The sequence below is a fragment of the Brachyistius frenatus genome, unplaced genomic scaffold (assembly GCF_029030835.1).
Source record: "Brachyistius frenatus isolate BFR_SWC_R1_liver_20210118 unplaced genomic scaffold, ASM2903083v1 Contig_56, whole genome shotgun sequence".
NCBI lineage: Eukaryota > Metazoa > Chordata > Actinopteri > Embiotocidae > Brachyistius > Brachyistius frenatus.
Window position 1 is genome coordinate 1,394,497 of NW_027210655.1, and position 15,992 is coordinate 1,410,488.

A 15,992-nucleotide genomic window follows, 5' to 3' on the forward strand; every position below is an offset into this window, starting at 1 on the left:
AAACAACAACTCATTTAATCAGAACGCCATCCGATACGAAGGCTGGCGTCAGCAAACCTGGTCATTTATTGATTTATCTGTCAATTATTCTCTCCATTAATCAATAAGCTGTTCGGGTTTTTTAAATGTCAGAAAATGGTAAAAAAAAAAAAAAAAAAAGTTTGGTGAGCTGAATATTTATAATTAGCTCGTCTGACGGAGAAATAATTCAGGTGTCACTCAAAAATATCGCGGCTGTAATACGATCAGAATGCCATTTTCATTCAAGTGTCACATTTTCAGCTTTTTGCTCGTAGGCAAGTGTTGAGGTGTGTTTTAGTCATAAGAAACAGAGCAACGATTTGAGCCAACTGTCCAAAAAGTGAAGAGACGGCAGAGAAGTCATTATGAATCTATGAAAACATATTAAGGCGTCTACACGCCTGAAAGTCAGGACCAGGGGGGGGTCGACCGATAGTTTGAAAAAAAAAAACCTGTAACACAAAACCTGAATGAAATGCCTTTTAGCATATGTTTAATGAAAAGAGAACTTTTCAACATGATGTTAAAACACAAACTAAACTAAATATATATATAAAATAGCTCCTTGGAGATAAACGAACAGATAAATGCAAGTGGGGTAGGTGTGGGATATTGGTATTGTTAAATAAATGAATGCCGCCACTATGTAATCTTATCTTAAGGTAGTTCAGCTTGACCTGCTGCCACGGCAACCGGACACCGGATGAGCGGAAGAAAACGGATGGATGGATGGATGATGAAGGTATATTGCAACATAAGGGTATTTGTGGTAAAAAAAATTAAAAAAACAACTAAAAAGTCCTTTACTGAAAGTACAATTTCTAACCAAATTCGGTACGAGCCGCGCTCTCCCTCTCACGTCTCGTGAATTCGGTTCGGGCAAAACAAAGTACTCGCGAAAGTGCCTTTAAAGCTCCAAACAAAACAACAACAAAAAAAAGCATTACGTACATCGAAACGTGTACTAATCAGCCGTTTAGTGAGAATATACAGTCTCCAACTGTGCAGTCGAAAAACAATGTACCAAAATCCATACTGTCAAATCCGCGCACACACACACACACACACACACACACACACACACACACACACACACACACACACACACACACACAGACAAAGGGTCCATGTATCCCCGAGTCCTCTGATTGCCAACCACAGCAGAAAAGAAACCACCACATCTCCAGACACATCACATCGAAGCATGACCAGGAGAGGAAATAAATAAAGCTTTCCCATTTCGCTCCCACTTTGAAGCCCATTAATGACCATCTGTGTGTATTTCTGTGTGTGTGTGTGTGTGTGTGTGTGTGTGTGTGTGTGTGTGTGTGTGTGTGTGTGTGTGTGTGTGTGTGTGTGTGTGTGTGTGTGTGTGTGTGTGTGTGTGTGTGTATTTTGCTGAAACTGGCCTGCCGCAACAAACCCAAAGTTTCTTGGGAGCATGCATGCGTGTGTGCGTGTGCGTGTGTGTGTGTGTGTGTGTGTGTGTGTGTGTGTGTGTGTGCGTGTGTGTGTGTGTGTGTGTGTGTGTGTGTGTGTGTGTGTGGCCTCCTCACAAAGGCATCAGTCAACCCAGGAGGGCCTGGCAGAGAGCGCTGCGTAACCTTCAGATCCCTCCCACAGCACTAAATTAATGGCCTCTTTCTTTTCATTTCCCCACTCTCCCTCTCTTTTCTCTCCTCATTCTTGTCTTTCCACCATCCCCTCTTCACCCTCCCTCCCTCCCTCCCCCCCCCCCACCCACCCCTCTCTCCCTCGGCCCCCTCCCGTCTTTTTTCTCTCTCTCTCTCTCTTCCCCATAACTTTTATGGTGGGTGTGAGGGGGTGGGGGGGGGTGGCGTCATCCGAAGTCTTCCTGTCTTTAAAAAAAAAAAAAAAAAAAAAAAAAAAAAAGTGCTCTTTCTAATTTGGCTGCGCGCTCTGTAATTGGTGCCGTTTAGCCTCCCGAGAGCGGCAGACGGGCCCGTCACAGACGGACTACTGTTTTGACACACCGAGGCCTGAAATTCAACCAATTAAGGCCGATTCCACGTCGTCCTCGGATAGTTCCCGCCGCCCGGGTTGGAAGCTGCATCCGTCCGGAGCCCTTCGAAGCTCAAAGTGTGGGTTGTTGTTGTTGTTGTTGTTTTTTGTTTTTAATTATTTTTATTTGCGCCGAGCTAAACGGAGAAGTCCGCGAGCCGGAGCGGCGGCGGGAGCCTCGTCGACACGGAGCCACATCACAAGTCGGCCATTTGTCAAACACGCTTTAAAAAGCCGAGAGGTCAGCGCCCTCCGGCTTTGATGTGTTAAGCGACGTTAAGTAACCTGTGCTGTGATTTGGCGCTACAGAAATAGAAATAGAAATAGAAATAGAAATTGAATTGAAACACTTAACGGTGTCAAATCTGATAAGCGAAACCAAAAATAGATCAAACACCGTCCCGTCCGGTCTCTCAGAGACACAGCCCTCTTAACGCTGGCTATCGTTACACTCGTTTCATCTTAACACATGTTGACATTAACAGTACAGCAACATTAATGACCTTGGACCTCTTCGGGGGGGGGGGGGGGCAGTGAGGGGAGGGGGCCTGATGTCTAAAAAAAAACATTAACTTTGTGCCGTCCCGTTTTGTTTTTTTTACCGTTTTCTCATACATTTATTTCCTTTGTTCTTTTCATGCGACAGAAACGTAGGCTAGCGCATTTCAAAATAAGAGCATCAAAATGAAAGCAGGAAACACCAAAAAAAAAAAAAATGGAAAAGTGCAAAAAATTTTTAAAGAAAAGCTCGCCGTTTACCACGGCCGTCTTTATCGAGGAGTATTTATTTTACACTTCGTGCGCGCCGTCGTCGTCGTCGGCGGAACATTTTCGGCGTTTTTTTGTTTGTTCTCGTCTCAAAAAAACGACACGCCAACAAACGCTGCGAACGCGAGGTCGCCCTCGCGGCCCCGCCGCGAATAATTAACATCGAGCGAACGCTGGCGTTAAATATTAGTTTGAGGCAAACGTGTTGAGAAATGTTGAAAAACTGGACCGAAACCTCCCGTTCAAAGTTCACCGAGGAAGCGAAGGGAGAATCGTCGTCGGGCGGTCGTTACGTAACGCTACAGACCAGAAAATTAAAAATAAATAAATAAATAAAACACACAAACACGATGCAGCAGCCAGGCCTGGCAAACAAAAAAAAACAAAAAAAACGCCGCTTTCAAGAGCGCCAGCATGACAAGGCCTCTGATGCATCACACAGATAACGGATCACATGCTGGGCCGTGGTTTTTTTTTTTTTTTTTTTTACTTTGTAAAGACAGTGGATCCCTTTGAGCCGAAAGCAAAAAGTTCAGCAGTGATACACGGTTTCATTAAAAGGACGTTCACGTGGAGCAGGTTTCATCGTGTTAATTGATCTTTCGGCCGAGTCGAGAAAAACATCAGACGAGAAACGAAGCGCTGCGAGAACGCTTTTTTTTTTTCCAACTTCTGTTGATCTGATTTCTGTTTGTGGAAAATTTCAAAATAAAAGCCTTTTCGAGACAAAAAAGAGATTATTAAGGTGCCACAGAGGCTCGATGTAGGTTTGTGTTAATCGGGGAGAGATGCTGATCTAAATCTACATGCGGACATTTTTTTGTTTGTTTTTAGTGGATCAGTCTGCCTCAGAAAGTTTGGTCAAAGTGAAAAGCGCTTGCAGCCGTTTGGTTGAACGTACAATACGATATCGAACCGACGCCTTCTCTGCCTGTGCCTTTTCCTTTCGGGGCCTGTGGTTTACAACTTAATAACAAAATATATCTAGATTTACGAGTCCAACGTGTAGATCCCTCAAAATCCCCCCCCAAAAAAAAAAAAAAAAAAAAAAGCTAATAAAGCTGTGGTGTGTTGCAACAGCTTTCAAAGTAAAGTCGGCCTCCCTTTTTTTTTTTGGAGCGTCTCAAGAGTTTCGGCGGCGAACGTTCCTCGAGTTGATAACAACTAGACTCGTTACGTTAAAAAAAAAAAAAAACTCTATTAAGCTATTAATGGACAAACCTTTGCTGCTTTTTAAAACACCCTGCCCAAAGTCCGTAAAGTCGGCGCCAGAACCTCCAACTTGAGATAAAAACCTGTTGAGGGGCGGAAAATCATCTCACTTGGTGCTAAAAAAAAAAAAAAAAACTGGCTTCATAGTTAGTTTGTAGACCGGGTATGTTTTTGTTTGTTTGTTTTTGTTTTTTTTTTGTGCGTAAATCAATAAATACAACTACATCAAAAACACAAACAAGCGAGGTCATCAGTCTGTCCAGTAACCGGGGGACGTAGGCGTACGTCTTGACCCAGCGTCTTTGCCGGCGCGCCGAGCCGCGAGTCACGAACCAAACCTCCAGCGGAGAGAAAGAAAACAAAGACCACCAAAGATCCTCCGCCGACGGGCCGCCGCCGCAGCCCCCCGAGACTGTCCAAACAGACCCGGCGTGCAACGAGACAGGTGGTCCACCGAAAAAGGTAAACACGGGAGACCATCCCAAAAAAAAAAAAAAAATTAAAAAAAGAGAAAACCCGACTCAGCGAAAGCCAGAGAGAGAGAGAGACTCTCAGATCTAACCAGGTGGCATTCAAACATTTGGTTGTTTTTTTTTCACAATTTGCTGTTGTTAAAAAACAACAACAACAACTGTTAAATGATGAGTGTGAGAGAGAGAGAGAGAGAGAGAGAGAGAGAGAGAGAGAGAGAGAGAGAGAGAGAGAGAGAGAGAGAGAGAGCAGCGCTGGGGCCAAAACACACACAATGGTGAACCCGGCCCGGAGAGCGGGGTGGCCCGCAAGGCTTCTTAAACGACGCCTTAAAAGGGGCTGCCAGTTAATTAGGCGCGGACCTCCCTGGAGACTACCTGGAGGGTCGGGGCTGGTCGTTCTGACTGGGTGTGTGTGTGTGTGTGTGTGTGTGTGTGTGCGTGTGTGCGTGCGTGTGTGTGTGTGTGTGCGCACGCTATAAAAAGTGATCAGCGGGGTAATTGAAGGGGAAAGAGGAGGTGACGATGCAAAGGAAGGAGTCCTTTTGTCGTCGTCCCCCCCCCCCCCCCCAGTGTCTTCCCCGCCATCCTTTCGGGGTGTCCCGAGCGTACGACAATGCTGAGTCGGGAGGGTTTTTTTTTTGGAAAGCCGAGAGAAAACAATGATTTTTTTTTTTTTTTTTTACCCTCGACTCCAAAGATGATAGAAGAGAGAAATATTTTACAGACTAAAACAAAACAGGAAAAGAAAATCGTCCCGGACGACCGGCGAAGAGATCCGACGGTTAAAATAATATTTGAATTAAGCGTTCGGGGCCAATAAAAAGATTAGACACTCCATCCTCTGGCGCCAAAATAATCAAGCTTTCTGAGCGAGGCGTCACAGAAATCACCGTCGTTCGGGCCAACTCTGACGATACCTGATCGTCTACTTCATTATTAGTTATTTTTATTTTTATTTTTTTTAAACTTTCATTTCAGGCTTTCTTGCGATTCTGTGATTCTCGTCGCGCCGAGCGACCAGAGAGAAAAAAAGGTTTTATTTGTTTCTCCTTTAGCTCTTCAACAAACCGTCGCCAGCCAATCGGGACAGGTTTTGTAAAGCGGCTCCGACTCTTTTTCCGCACGTTAAATGTCCCAGAAAACCAAAACAAGGAACTTAAAAACGCGCCGTCGCAAATCGTCGGTGACGATTCTTTGGAGATTCATCACCTTTCTCTTTCACACCTCCATCGTTATGTAAAGATATCGATTGCAATTACACGCTCTGTTGTTGTTGTTGTTTTTTCCCAGGCTCCTTCTTCTTCTTCTTCTTCTTCTTTTTTTTTTATATCTGGACGTTTTCTCTCACAACATATGGAAGCTGTAAAGCTGCTTCGAAAACACTCAACGAAACACATTCGCTAAATTCCCTGTGGCCGCGCGATGGCTCTGCGTTACGCCGACTCGGCTTCGAGATGTCAAACAGCTCATCATCATCGTCACCCCTCCTCCCCGCTTCTCCCCCGCCTCTCCCCTCCCCTCCCCTCCTCTCCCCATCGGCTCATCTCCACCTACTAATTTGCCCACTGCAGGTCAGGCCGCCCTGATGCGGCGAGCCGGTAACCACGGCAGCACATGTCGAGCTCTGGCTGGGAAAGAAACACACACACACACACACACACACACACACACACACACACACACACACACACACACACACACACACACACACAGAGACAGACAGACAGACAATTGTGTAGGACGCACGAGCACAAGGAAACAACTTCTTTTTTTTTTTTAAAGCGAGAAGGGGAAATTCTTAAAATGCTTAAAATATCCGGTTTGTCCGCTTAAATATGTGAAAAAAAAAAAAAAAAAAGTAGCAGACAAACGAGCTCAGAGTCGATGCCAAATCTTCAAAGCTTTCGAAAAAATCTCCGCGGACAGCCCCGTCATCACGAGCTCATCCTCCTGGTTTGCTCAGACGCACACACACACACACACACACACACACACACACACACACACACACACACACACACACACACACACACACACACACACACACACACACACACACACACACACCGGAGGGTCTGAAATGTGAAGCAGTTGGTCCAGCAGCAGGGTTCTTTTCACGCCTGCTCATCTCAGACTTTCATTAAAACTCCGGTCTTATCACAGCGCAGCACTCAATCACTTTCTTATAACATAACTCAGCAAGAGGACCTGTGTGTGTGTGTGTGTGTGTGTGTGTGTGTGTGTGTGTGTGTGTGTGTGTGTGTGTGTGTGTGTGTGTGTGTGTGTGTGTGTGTGTGTGTGTGTGTTGGCTTGCGTTCAGGCCGGACCGTGTTAACACTCCTCCGACGTGAAAACTCTATTTTTGCATGTTGTTTGCGGCAGTAGATTCAAACAAATAATACCAGGTGTGTACACGTACACACACACACACACACACACACACACACACAGCCGAGTCAGCGCCGATTAACTAAGTGTGACCGAGAAGCATGTGGGAGGAAACTGTCCCTTTATTCGCTTGAAATGAGGCAAAACAACATAATTACACGCGCAGTGATAAATCACCACCATCGTCATCCCGCTGCTGAGGGTTAAAAAATTACAGGACCTAATGGATGGGGCTGTATACAGTGTACAGACACACACACACACACACACACACACACACACACACACACACACACACACACACACACACACACACACACACACACACAGTGTCATCCATGGGCAGCCAGCAGTCTCTCTGAAGTCACTTCAAAGATAACACCGAGTTGGCCGGGGATGAGTTGGATGGCTGCTGGATGAGCATGTGGGCTGGCACCGGCTGGAGGAGGGGGGAAGGGCGAAGGGGGGAGGAGGAGGAGGAGGAGGAGGAGGAGGAGATGGGGGCGTAATACGTGTGGGTTAAAAAAAAAAAAAAAAAAAAAAGGGGGAGGCCCAACAACTTACAAACCTGCAGCTTTAAGAACAAATATATTTATAATTTTACCTTCCATGTTAGATTTTAATTACATATGTTGAACTTTTTTTTATATTTTTTAATTCTTTTTAAATGTCCTTTTTTTTTCTTTTCGACTGACGTTTTGATGCTTTCAAACGTACCGTTTGTGCGAATTGCCTCGTTGTTGAAATGTGCCCCACAGTGCAACTTCACCCGCCTGTGATATGATTCCTTCTCTCTTTTCTTTTGTTGTCGTATTGTTTCGCGCATATTTGTTGTTTTTTTTTTTGCATTCGACGAAGTTCCATTCATTCCTTCTGAACCGTGTGCGAAGTTAAACATCAGGTGTCTTCACGAACCGCACCTGCGTTAACTCGCAATAAATAACCGAGCAAAAAAAAAATTAATTTTTTACATTAAAAAAAAATAACCAAAAATACGATTGAATAAAAATGCCCAAACTACAGCCAGTTCGTTCTTCTTTTTGTTTTTACTTTAAGCCGAAGGAGGTGCGTGCAGGATGAAGTGAAGTGTCGGGGTGCGTTGTTCTGTGTGGTCCACCTGGTCGTGAAGGGGTTAAAGGACGAAGAGGGGCGAGCGTGCGGTACTACGTTTCATTTTCCACTCCTGTCAGCCCTTTGTGATGACTCTGGCTGCTGCTGTACTTATGTGGCTTTGCGGACTCAATATGTGCGCGTGCGTGCGCGCGCGTGTGTGTGTGTGTGTGTGTGTGTGTGTGTGTGTGCCCTGTACAGTGTTTGAATGACAGAAGTACTTCCATTGTGATCAAAGAGAAAACACATAAAAGATCCATCACAACTGCTTCCCCTTTTTTTTTTTAACCGTGTTTTCTGTGTTTGAAAAGCTTTTAATGACCTCATGGGAAACCGGGCGCTGACTTTTCCACGACGATGACACACGCACACACACACACACACACACACGCGCACACGCGCATGCACGAGCGCGTTAAAACCTGCGGACGGGACGGAGGCCGCCCGGTTCCGAGCAGATGAAGAGCTGCGGGTCTGACGGTCGCAAAGGCTGCGTGGGAGGACTCCTGCGGTGGTGTTGTTGTTTGTTTTGTTTTTTTAGTTTTTTTTATGAAGTGTGGGTGAGAAAGCAAGAATGTTCTGCGATGGACTCGGAGAGGAGGGTGAGGAGGAGGGCGAGGAGGAGTGCGAAGAGACGGTTGGAGGGAAAAAGCTCGCTCCGTTTGTTTAATAGCTGCCGAAGCGGCAGCTTGAACTCCGCCGTTGACCCAGAAACAGAAAAAAAAATAAATAAATAAAAGAAAGAAGGGATGCTGCAGGGAGACGATCAGCTGTGATGTTTCAGCATTAAAATCAACGTGAATTAAAAAAATGTAAAAAAAAAAGTTATTATTTCACTGCAGATTTGCGATCAAATGTGAGACAGTTGGGAGTACAAATCCGTGTATTGGCTTTAGTACGGACGGGATTCGTTTGTGTGCGTGCGCGTGTTGTGCGTGTGTGCATGCATGCGTGTGTCGAGCCCCACAGTGTAAACACAGCAGAGCTCTGAGCTCCGCCTCTGGCTGTGAACACTAGACTTGCTGGGTAATGTGCTGAGTGAGCACTTGGTGTCCAAGCTCGCTCTAATCCACAGATTGACAACTGAACCAAAACCCATCCACCCCACCACCACCACCCCACCCGCTCACCCTCCCACCCTCCACCTCCCCTTCCCCTCACACTCACAACCCCCCCCCCCCCCCCCCCAACACGGGCCTCCGTCAGGGATTCACAGGTCACAGACTCACACGTGCCTCGAGCTGATTTTTTTTTTTTTCCACGTTTTGAGTTTGGTTTTTAATTCAGCGCATTCGCGACGTCGGTCATTCAAATTAGCTCGACAATTAATCCATTTTTGATCGTCTTTTTTTTTTTTTTTTTTTCTTCCAGATCCGGGCTCCAATCGAGTCTTGTTGATTTCCCAACAATTCCCGCTCCGCCGAAAAAAAAAAAAAAAGCCCGATTAGATGAACAAAAATACAGGTTTTCAGTCAGTCGAGAGCTCCAGCTTTTGATTGGCTCTTGATTGGCTGAGGGGTTGAGGGACCGGAGATTTCAGAGGTTTATTGATGAAATACCAACCGATCTTTATCACCGGCCTGACTCTTGTTCTGACAAAACGAGCACTTTGGGATTTTATTTTCTAATATTCTCTGACATTTTGCAAATGAAAAACAGCAGCGCGGTTTGCACCGAGCTCCAAAACAAGAATAAAACAAAAATTTTAAAAAAAAATTAAAAAAATACAAAACTGACTCGATGAAACGGCACGCAATTAAAAACAAATGCGTCGGAAAACATATTTCGATTAAAATTGAAACAGACATCGGTGCCGGCGTCCACGGTTTCACGCGTTACGGTACCAAACTAAGCTTCAGCAGAATAACACATCAGCACCGAGCGCCGCAAACCCCTCACGAATGTCCAATAAATCCCAAAAAGCCAGTGACCCGTCTCCGCCGCGAACGTCTATTGTTCTGCGGAGGCAAATCAAAACCACGTTTGTGGCTCGTTAAAAAAAAAAAAAAAAAAAAGCAGCGGACCTCTCTCGGCGCAAATTAAAGTAGCTGAACCAACGGGAACGTTAACGTCGCCGGGCTCGAACCGGGGTCCGGGTAGAACGATAATGTAAAAAAAACAAACTAAAAAAAATCACTACCTAATTGACGCAGAGGTGCAGTCTGAAAAAACAAAGATGTATTTTCCAGCAGCAGACGTGGAAAGTGAAGTTTTTTAGATTTACTTTTATTTATTTAATGGATCACGTCCAGTCCGGTGGAGTCGGGGTCTTTAAAATCGCTACACGAGCCTCCTCTCCGCAGGAGGGTGGAGGTGTGTGTGTGTGTGTGTGTGGGGGGGGGGGGTCGACTCCTCGGCCCCCCGCGCAACAGGAAACATCCCACCGCAGACCCAGGAGCCCTCCGCCCCCGGGGTCTATCGATCGGCGACGTGCTGCAAACCCTCGAGACGTGAAAGACGAGACGGCTGAACGACTCGCTAAGAACGAGCTTCTGAACCTTTTCTTCTCCGACACGAACAGCATCTCCATTTTTGTTGTTGTTTTTGTTTTGTTTTTTTAACACAGTTGCTTCCTCGGACGCCTTTTCATTTGCAAATTCTTGACGCGGGCTGGCCCCGCCCCCTTTTCCTCCACACAGCCGAGATGGCGACCGCTGAGGGCGGAAAGCGTCCACGCGTTTTTTTTTTTTTTTTTGGGGGGGTGGGGGGGGGGCCTTTTGATTGCGTCATCCCGGTGCTTGTCAGTGCGCTTCACGTTGATTCACCGTTCATGAAAACACTGAAAATAATGAGCGTTGGTACGCAGAGACGCGGCGATAATGCGGATTGACGGTTCGCGGTGCGACTGAACGGACAAATCTTTAGAATACGACCCCACCCTCGCCAAAAAAAAAAAAAAAAAAAAAAACACCCTCCCCTCGTGCGTGTCCGGGCCCCTCGTACACGTACCGGACCGCCCGAGTACGCGAAATTCAAACCTCCCTCGTCGCCTGAACAGACGAACGAAACCCACACCGGTCCAATTTCTTTTTTTTCCTTTTTTTAACAAAACAAGCGCGGCGCTCCCGAACGGGAACCTCGCGCGGCGGCGCCTGACGCCAGGTCAGCATCGGCGAGCTCAATTTCGGTCCACGTCTGCGAATGCGAACTCGCGCCGAAGGGATAAGTGCAGCGAGGGGAGATTATTCCACGCGGGCGAGCCGTAACTCACTTTTTTTTATGGGCTTTGACTGCGACGAGGAGAGCAGGCGCTGGAGGTCCGAGCTCTGTAATATCCAGTTAGAAACTGACGCAGCGTGAAGGGGGGCTCTGGCGCTGTTACACCTCCCAGCCTCCTCCTCCTCCTCCTCCTCCTCCTGCTCCTCCTCGGCACCAGACGCTCTATGATGTTAACGTTTGGGATTTTGGGGCAAAAAAAATAAATAAAAAAATAAAAACTGGGCTTGTAAAACTCAGATCTCCCCGAGTGAGACTTTGCCAGTTTTCGGTATTGTGACCTCTCTGTTTTCTACATCAGTCCAACAGTCGGCCATTAACAAAAAAAAAAAAAAAAAAAAAAAAAAATGAGCTGCTGACTACGAGAGAGGGTTGAAACCAGCGTACACGCAGACGCACACGTGTAAAAAAAAAAAAAAAAAAAAAACAACACGCCAACACCGGGACGGTGTCCACGCGCACGTGTTCTGGCAGGACGAAGGTGTTCCCAGTTACTCGTCACAGACACATCCGAGTGCAGGCGGACCTGAAGTACCGACGCTCGTGTTAATATTTGACTTCAAAAGAAATAACGACGACGGCGACGGAAAACGTTCTTTAAATATCCAATAAAAGAATCGATAAGTTGACCTCCGCAGGAATGACGATGACCTTCATGAGCCGGAAAAGCAAGTTCGTCCAGTTGAATGGAAAACGGGTTCAGAATATGTAAAAAACAACAAAAAACAACAACTTAGAGGTGGTTTTTTTTGTTGTGTTTTTTGTTTTTTTTGTATCCGAGTCCCCAATCGAGACGACGCGCACATCTTGAAGTTATGAAATCTCATAAGACACCCCTCCCCTGATCCCTACAGGACAACAAAAAACCTCCGGAGCACTCCAGAGGAGGTGGGAGCCGGGTGGGGGAGGTGGGGGAGGAGAGAGGGGGGAGGGTTTGGGGGGGAGGGGAGCGGGCGGTGGAGTGGATGTTAAATTGGCGACTTGGAAGGCAGAGCCTTTCCAGAAGCGAAAGCGGACAACCTGTGGTTGGGGTTGAATTCTTTCCCTCTCCAGCCTCCTTTTAGGGAAAAAAAAAAAAAAAAAAAAAGAGGCTAAAACGGCAAACACAGACCCCTCCATTCACAGTCATTTATCCCTACGGCCGGAGCCCTTCTTCACCGGCGGCGGCGGCCCCCTTCCGGGGCTGCCCAGCAGGATGCCTGCGAGTGGCGTGTGAAACTCTCCTGTCTCCTTCGGCTCAAAAGGGAAGGATGAACAATGGCCCTCGCCGGGCGTTTGGCTCCGAACAATCCCTCGCTCCGCCTCGCTTTTCCTTCCAGTCTCCGAAAAGCGACCGCGAGCTATTCCCGCAAAACCCACATTCCTTCGTCCGTCCGGCGTTGTTCCGTCGGCAGCCGTTTCCCTTCGACGCCAACGGCTTTCTCTCGGCTTTCCCCTCCTCTTCCTCCTCTTCCTCCTCCTCTCTTACCTGGAACTTATTTCCCGTGGTTTCCCATCCATTTCACTTTGCCGCAACTTTCCCGGTCTGCCTTCGTGCGAACACCCCCCCCCCACCCCCCTCCACCACACCCCACCACCCCCGACGACAAACACTTTGAATCTCAGACGAAGGGGAGATGGAAGCGCCCCGCTTTTTTTTTTTTTTTTTGGGGGGGGGGGGAGTTCTCAGGACCCCGTTTGACCCTTTTATTGCCCCGATCGTCAAAACACGGGTGCCTCACCCTCCACCGGCACGTCTCGACCCGACCATCTTTCCATCTTTGGAAAAAAAAAAAAAAAAAAAAAGCCCTGCTGGATCCTTTCCTCCCTACACGACTTGGACCAGAACCCAGAGAGCGAGCGAACAAAGCAATTATGGGTTTAATTAATTGCACATTTGTCTGGGACGGATTTACAACTGCTTTTGATTTACTCGGGGCCCCCACGTGAAGGATTTCCACAACACATGGAACGCAACAGTGCAAACAATGGAAATGAGTGTGGACAGCGAGACAGCTTTGTGCCATTACAATAATACAATAAACTCCGATCGCATGCCTCCCTCCCCTTCCCCCCCCCGCCCCGCCCGGCGCAGGATGCGAGCCGAGGGTGGGGTGGGGTGGGGGTGGGGGGGTGCTTCAGCGGAAACATGTGGCTCATCGGTCCGCGTGGCGACTCTCCAACCGGTTCAGGGGCTGACGAAACGGGGAAAACTCCGTGTCAGTCCGATCAATCAAAAAAAAAAAAAAACGACGACAAAAAAACTAAAAAAAAAAACCTGTTTCGGCTCTCTGTGGGAGTCGAGGAAGAAATGCGGACAGTCCCCCCCCCCCCCCCGCAGAAGGAGCCTCGGCAACAATCTGCCCGGCTTCTTGCCGGGAGGCCATTTTCTTCCCCCGGCTCTCAACCATTCACCAGCGGCTCCTACAGAGCTATTGAGCATTCACCAGGCACCTCCGCATCCCCGACAAGCGCAACAAAAAGCATTTTAAAGCAGCACTCCCTGCGGTTCCCACACTATTTCACCTGTCAAACGCTTACAAAACAGTCGCGGAAGGCCAAATTCTCCTCAGGGGCGCTACAGCACACCTCTTGCCAGCCTCGGCCCCCCCGAACCCCCCCCCCACCACCACCACGACTAAAGACGCCGTTACTCCTCTTAAAGAAAGGATACGCTATAAAATCTCTCCCAACCTGACCATCTCGAGCGACGGTTTCGGAGGCCCGGAGGCCTCCAGTCCACCACCACCACCACCACCATCACCACCACCACCACCACCACCACCACCTCCCCGAACCTGGACGAGCGTCACCTTAAAAGCAGGAACGGGGAAACCCCGAAGAGAGCGTTTCCTCCAGAGCGGACGAGTCATCTTGGGAACGACGCTCAAGGGGGAGGGGGGGGGGATTGATCGGCGGAGAAAGACGTCGGAGAGGGGGGCGGGGGGGGATCTCGCGTCGCTTCGCAGAGGTTTTGACAATCCGAGGAAGAGCGACTCCTTTTTCAAGTCTTCACTCTGAATTCAGACCGAGCGGCGCCTCGATGCAGTCAGTTTACTACTTCCGATCCGGGGAAAACTAAATTCCCGACTTGTTCCTCCTCTCGGGGATTACGGACACAAAAAAAAGGCTTGAAGTTTCATTATGGAAAAAAAAATAGTACCGTTGTGGAGTCGCAGCTGATCCGATAAAGGTTTCACATCAAGGCCAATTTAAGACCTCGATAAGCACACATTACACCCTCGTACCTAAAAAAAAAAAAAAAAACCCATAAAGGCACCGACATCTGGGGTTTGACAACAAGGTGACAAACGGTCAACCCTGAACCACCTTCTTTTTAATGACTTTATCTCCCTCTTGTTTGAATTAGAGCGAGTCGCTCAGTAGATTTGCGGCTCTCATTTTAAGAACCGAAGCAAAACTCCCACTTGAACACACTCTTTTTTGTATTTTCTCCCAGCGTGTAGGATGAAGAGGTACAGTTTCACTTCGGCTAATTATAGACCGTCTCTAACTGCTTTTTGTTGCTATGGTGCGCATAATCCATTATCGCCATCATATATATATATATATATATATATATATAAAACACACACAATCTGGTTTCATTGGAATTTTGTGTGAATGCGAATTCAAAACCAAACACAGTTTTTTTTCGGCGGCCGGGTTGAGCCGCCGTCTGGGCTCTCGCTGCCGGGAGCGTTTCGGGCCGACGGGCGGGAGGGAAGTCAAAACGCGACGTGAAAGCTTCTCGTGGCGTCCGCGAGCGGCGATGGCGGCCGCCCCGCCAACAAACCTCCCGTTTCAATAGACGCCGCAAATATTTGCTCCGTTTAGTCCTGCGGTGTTTGACGCGCCGCCGCCGCCTTTCTTTTGTTTTTTCTTTTGTTTTTTTTTTAACGGAGAACACGTCGGACTCAGAAGACGCGGTTATGCAATCCCCCCCCCCACTCCTCCTCCTCCTCCGGCTGGGGAATAATTACGCTCCGGTATCATAACATCATAACAACCGCTAATGGATCATCAACAGCCGGGAGGAGGAGGCGGCGCGGCGCTCATCAAAGTCTGATTTGCGCTCGCCGCCATCAGAGAATCGCAGCGTTTATTCACAATTGCTCCCCCATCTTCATCAACAATAAAAAAAAAAAGAAAAAAAGAAAAGAAAAAAAAAAAGCTTAAAACAATCAAGAACGTGCGCGTTTGTGCGTTTTCCCGTTCCGAGCCGTTTCGTTTTAATATCTGCCCGCGATGATGGGATCCTATTTTAGACCCTCATAAAAGGGAAAAGCTGGATGTAACTCAATAAATGTTAATTTGGGCCCCAAAGCATTTCTGAATATGAAGACATCAATCTTAATGCAACCCCCCCCCCATCCCCTCCCCCTCTTCTCCCCTCCCCTCCTCTCCCTCCCACACACACACACACAGCAGCAAAGTGACAGCCGCTTCAACAGATCAAGTCATCACCTAAAACAGCGGCGGTGTAATGAAAGAGAGCAACACGGAGAGCGGGGGGATGCTGAGGGGGGGTGAGAGAAGAGAAAAGACTGGAATTATTTCAAGGATCGTTTGTCACAGCGGGAATCTCGTTTTCATGGTTTTGGGGGGGGGGGGGTCGCCGTTTCGACCGAGTTGAGAGGAATTACAGAGATCTTTGAGAGCCGGCGTCGCTGCCGAATCGGTCTGACGGGGGCAAGAAAGTGAACAAATAACAATTATAAATGTTGTAAGCAAACATCCGCTTCGTTCCCAATCCGACAAAACTTCAAAATATCAACCCCCCCCCTCCCCCCTCCCCCCGCC

The 15,992-nt window shown here is 47.7% G+C and overlaps 1 protein-coding gene across 3 annotated transcripts in view; it reads right to left on the reverse strand.

Annotated features, from left to right (window-relative positions):
• Window positions 1-15,992, reverse strand: part of lrp4 (low density lipoprotein receptor-related protein 4) — a 110,544-nt gene that overhangs the window by 65,019 nt on the left and 29,533 nt on the right. The gene's annotated exons all lie outside the window — the stretch shown is intronic.